Genomic DNA, 6,111 nt, shown 5'->3' with positions numbered 1-6,111 from the left:
ACAAGGATAAACGAAGCCAACCCTATATGACCTTGACCTTTGACCCCTTGATCTGGCTGACCTGATCATGTCATCATGTTCTCATATTGCATCACTGACAGAAGTTTGGTGGAAATCCATTGATGGGTTCAGGAGATTTTGTGTAAACAAGTCTGTCACTGATGCAAGGACTCACACACGCTTGCACAGATGACCAATCACTTAATGCCTCCTCCACTATAGGTGGGTGGAGGCATAAAAATCAACCAAACTGGTGTTCATTAAAAATATTTCAATTATCATACTTTTTTCCATGTGCAAATGTAAATAAAACAAAATCACACATTATCATCATCATCATTCGGACCTCCACCCTAGGGCAGGGTGAGGAGTAGCAACGTCCAGACAGCCCAAGTTTGCCCAATCCAATGAGTCACGCTTCCATTCACTCATTATCAAAGCCCCCAGAATCCTTGCTTTATCTGAGATGCCAAAACTTTCACCACATTTTGTAGCTTCACATAAACATATCTGATGAAGTCAATCCAGACGCTGTCACGTTAAAAAGGGCTCAAGGGGCGTCAGGTCCCTGATCATGCACCACTTCTCACAACATTCATCCAGCTGGGCTTGATCTCTTGTCAGTCCCCTAGCCTCACTGACTTCCATACCTCTCTTCCTCACACACTCATCCACCATATCCCTTCACCTTCTTTGCTTACCTCGCCTCCTCCCTTCTTCAAATTCATTCAGATATACCTTTTTCACCAATATATTGTTATCCGTTCTCTCCACATGGTCAAACCATCTCAGTACACTCTCTTTGATTCTGGTGTCCACAGACTTCCTCACTCTGCATCTTTCACAAATCACAGCACGTTATTTCGTATCCTATCCACTCTCTGCATTCCAAATACATTCCTCAGCAGTCCCATCTCCACTGCTGTCTCTCTTGACTTTTCATTTTCATGCCACACCATAGTCTCACACCCATATGTTAAAGTTGGCACTAGCACTCTTTCATGCAAGCCTTGCACAGCCACAACACTCAAGCCTCTGTTTATCAAGGCCTTCATAGCACCAGCTACTTTCCTTCCTTGTGTCACTCCATTTTCCACTTCTTTTCCACATTTCCCTCTCTTTTCTATCACTGTACCCAGGCATTTGAACTCTCTCACTAATTCCAGTCTCTCTCCATTCACTGTAACATCACACTGGGAATCACCTTCTCTCTCGATTAAAATCACTTTACTGTACTCTTTTCTACATTTACTCTCAAGGCACGACACTCACAGACATCAGCAAAACTCTGCACTAGTCTACCAAGTTCTTGTTCGGTATTTGCAAGTAGCACTGCATCATCAAATTTGAAATATTCCATCCATCACCAATCATTAACAACACCATCCCTCTCTCTATTACTCACGTTTTTACTTCTCTCATCACCTCATCCAAATATTTATTGAACAACCATGGGGACATCCCACAACCTCGTCGCATGCCCACACTGATCGTGAACCATTCACTTAGATGCACATTTACCCTTACAAATCCTTCACTACCATCATAAAAACTTCACAGCACCTAGCAGCTTACCATCTACACCGTACATGCGCAAAACCTTCCACAATCCTTCTCTGTCTACTTTGTTGTATGCTTTTTCCAGATCAATAAATGCCATACACACCTTATAGTCCTTCCTACAGGCCTTCACTATCTGTCTTATTGCAAATATTTGTTCCATACATCCTCTGCCACTCCAAAAGCCACCCTGTTCATCACTCACTAGAACATCTGATATCTCTCTCACTCTCTCTATAATAATTCTTCCATATCCCTTCCCTGCAGCACTCAATAAACTTATGCCAAGATACTTCTTGCACTCACTTTGCTCACCTTTATTTTTGTCCTGAGATAGAATCACAGCCTTTTTCCACTCTGCTAGCACAGTTTCACTCATCCAAGCCTTCTTACATATCTCCAATAAGCACTTCATTCTGCCCTCTCCCTACACTTAATCATCACTGCATACACCTCATCAACGCCAGCTGCTTTCCCATTTTTCAGCTGCTTCATAGCATTTTTCACCTGAGCGAGTGTCGTATTTCCTGGTACTGCATTCATTCTCTTCATACCCCCCAAACCAATCATGTTTACTGCAGCTCTGCTTTCTCTCTATTCCCATTCATCAGGCTTTCAAAATATTCTTTCCTTGTGGTTCTTACTTCATCCCCATGGGTTAATAATCTACCACATACATCCTTCACACTATGGCATTTCTTTCCGCTGTCACTTCTACATTTCTGCACCTCTTTCCAAAATAACTTCCTATTTTCAGAGTAATTTCCATTCATTCTTCCTCCTAGATCATCATTTACCTCCTCCTTTTTCCTCTTCACTAGTCCCTTTACATGCTTCTTCACTAGTCTCTTTACATGCCCTGTCCTGTAACCACTCTTGCCATTTCTTCCTCTTTTCCTCCAATGCTCTTAACCTCTTCATCCCACCATGCCATACCTTTCTTCTTTGCTGTTACTCTTGCCTCACCATACACTGCTTTAGCATTCCTAACTAAGCAATCCCTATGTGCAGTCCACAGGTTGTCCAGATTCATTTGATTCCGACTCCTCCCCTACTTTGGTCCTGTATTCATCTGCCATTTCTTTGATCCTCAGCTTCTTGACTTTGTCTTTCTCCCTGACTGCTCCTCTTTCTCCTGCTCCACCTCACTCCTCTCAGCTTGATCTTGCATTCCACAGTCATATGATCTGACAGACCTCCATGTTGTCATATCACAGCCCTTGTATCAGCAACCATTCCCAGCATCGACCTTTCTTTGAGCACATAATCAATCAGGCTCCTTTCAACATGATCCTCGTTCCCTCTATACCATGTATATTTATGTGCACCTTTGTGTCTGAAATACAAGTTAAAAATGCACAACCTCCTTTCCTGGCACATATCCTTCAGTCACTTCCCATTAGCATTTTCTTTTGGTACTCCATTACAACCCATTATGTCATCCTCAGGACTAGTGCCTACTCTTCCATTCATATCGCCCATTACTATCACTTTAAAGCTCCTGGGCAATTCTCCCACCTCATCATTCAAATCTTTAATAATATTACTCCTCTACATATAAAGCACATTATGGTACAGCAGATCTTCAATTATAAAACAACTGAACTTTGATGAGACGCAGTGAACTCAATGTGGTATGGCCGTTGACGATGCTGTACGTGTATCAGGAGTGTTGGGGGCCAGGACTAGGCTCCTCAGTTCAGTGGGGCAAAGGAGATCAGTTACTCACCTCTGAGTGGCTGTCTATGAGCAATAAACCTCAACCAATCCTGAGACTGAAAACTATTTCTGTAACTTTCTATACTGTCTGAATCCAGCAAGTTTTGTCATATTCATGTTCATATGTTTTCCATGTCCTATATGGGTCCTCAGGATCTGGCTGAAAACAAATAGGAATGACAGAAAGTAAACAGGTGTGTTCGGCCAGACTGCCTGGAGAACAACTACTACAGAAAGTAAATGATGATACATACTGTATAGGAAAAATATACAAGAGAGAAAAGGGAACTGTACTTTGTTTCTGTTGATTTGGAGAAGGTCTTTGACAGAGTCCCTAGAGAGGTGGTGAAGTGGGCAATGAGAAAGCCTGGGATCAAGGAGTGACTGATGAAGGTTGTTATGGCCATGTTGGGTGTTCACACCCAAGTAAGGGTGAATGGAGATTTGAGTGATGAGTTTTCCGTGAATGTTGGGGTGCACCAGGGGTCAGTTTTGAGCCCCTTATTTATCATGATACATGAAGTCCTCTCACGTGACTTCAGAAATGGACTCCAGTGGGAAATGTTGTATGCTGATGATACGGTGTTGATTGCAGAGAGTGAAAGGGAAGTGGAGGAATGATTTAGGAAGTGGAGAGATGGTATGGGGCACAAGGGCTTAAGAGTAAATGCAGATAAAACAAAAGTGATGGTATCTAGGGCTGGTGGCAGTACTGTTAAAGAGAAGGGAGAGTGGCCATGTGTGATTTGCCACAAGGGTGTGGAAAGTAATTCCATCTTGTGCAGTGTCTGTGATAAGTGGGTGCATAAGAGATGTAGTGGTATCAGAGGTAGACTGCGAGATAATGCTGATTTCATGTGTGCAGTCTGTTGGGGAGAGCAGGTAGACATTGTCAGGTGTGAAAAGATTGAACTTGCTAGCGAGTCTCTTGAGTGTGTGGAAGAGTTTTTTTATTTGTAGTAGTAGGTGAAGGTGCTCACCATCCACTCACTCGTTGTAGTGCTGCTCTCGGGTGTCTGCCCTTTCCTCTCCTCCATCCTTCTTTCCTTCCATCCTCTTCTGTCTTTCTTTCCTTCATTCTTTCCTTGTCCTTCTGTCCATGGGTGACTTTACACTCCCTCTTCTGTCTTTCTTTCCTTCATTCTTTCCTCTTCCTTCTGCCTGTGGGTGACTCTACACTGTGTGAAATGCCAAATGGTTTCCTGTAAAACAGGAAACCATTTACTATGCTCCGTGGTAACCAAATAACCAAATTTTGGTGCCTGATGGTTTAGTGGGTAATTACAGTGCTCCAACTGGATTCGGCCAGTGAAGGTTTATATCCAAGGAGTGGTTGGGGTTTATTGCTCACATAATGCCACTCAGGGATGAGTGAGGTTGGTCACTCTCATCTTAAATGTCAGGACCAACTTGCCTTGCTTCGGGCTCCTTCGTTTCTCATGGGGCAATGTAAGATTGGATGATGAATGAATAATGCATGAATGAGACATGTTGTGCTGGAGGTGGGGCTAGAGTGAGGAGTGGTTGGAAGAAGTTCAGGGAGCTGTTGCCTCTCCTGACATTGAGAGGTCTCTCCCTCTGTACTAAGGGATCTCTGTATGCAGCTTGTGTTAGTAGTGTAATGCTGTATGGCAGTGAGACCTGGGAAGTACAGGAAGAGGATATACATAGACTCAAACGTACAGAAATGACAATGATTAGGTGGATGTGAAATGTGTCCCTGAGTGCAAAGCCTAGGAGGGCTAGGTTTACGATGGAAGAGTTGAGGGGTAGGATGGGACTGAAGTGTATTGGTGTCGAGATGAGGAAAGGCAGATTGAGATGGTTTGGGCATGTGGAGAGGATGGGGGACGATAATTGGGTGCAGAAAGTGAGATGCGTTAATGTTAGGGGTAGGGTTGCGAGAGGTAGACCGAAAAAGACCTGGAACGAGGTCACTGAATGTGACCTCAGGGATAAGGGACTAAATAGGGGAGCTGCCAGAGATCGAGCAGCATGGAAAGTGGCCATTAGGTGACCAAGGCCAATGCATGCCAAGATGTTGGGGCCTACAAAAACGAACAAACGAATGATGAACACAAAAGAGATCTGTCTCCATTCCAAACATCCACTATACTTTCCAAATTATTTAATAATGAAAACAGAGATATTTAGTACACCAGAAATATACTGTACAACAGAAGAAAAGCTATCTGACATTATATTACTGTATATTGCATAAAAAAATGGCACAGTAGTTACATTTATGATCAATCCATCTATCAGCCAATGATATGTCGCCCAATGATGAGCACAGGAGCCAGGAGCTAGGCAAGTTGGTCCTGACATTAAAGATGAGTGTGACCAGCCTCGCTCATCCCTAAATGGCATTGTGTGAACAATAAACCCAACCACGCCTTGGATATAAACCTGCACCGGCTCAATCCGACTGGTGCGCACATATAAAATTATCCAATAAAAAAAAAAAAAAAAACTAATAATGACAACAAAAATGCAGCAAAATCTCACAGATTCATATATTTATTTTCAAAACTTTAATGAAAAATTATAAGGTACTTATTCAAGTGGGATGCAACGATGAAGACAAGTTTGAATACAAGAGTTATTTGCCTGCACATTCCATACCAGTAGTATTTTAACACCTTCCCTTCCTTGGGATGTGAAAATTACATCCAATCAATCATTCATTATACCAAAATTATGCCCAAAGACTGGGAAGGGCAACCAGACAAGAAAGGGAAGGACCTTTCCTGCTTTTGCACAACTGTTTTTTCCTTTTGTTTGGACACAATTTTTGCATGTCAATATAATATGGTATACTGTACATGACTT

The sequence above is a fragment of the Coenobita brevimanus genome, chromosome 62 (genome assembly GCF_032717465.1).
Source record: "Coenobita brevimanus isolate Jiangsu-jjx chromosome 62, ASM3271746v2, whole genome shotgun sequence".
Lineage (NCBI taxonomy): Eukaryota > Metazoa > Arthropoda > Malacostraca > Decapoda > Coenobitidae > Coenobita > Coenobita brevimanus.
This window is presented reverse-complemented; position numbering follows the sequence as displayed.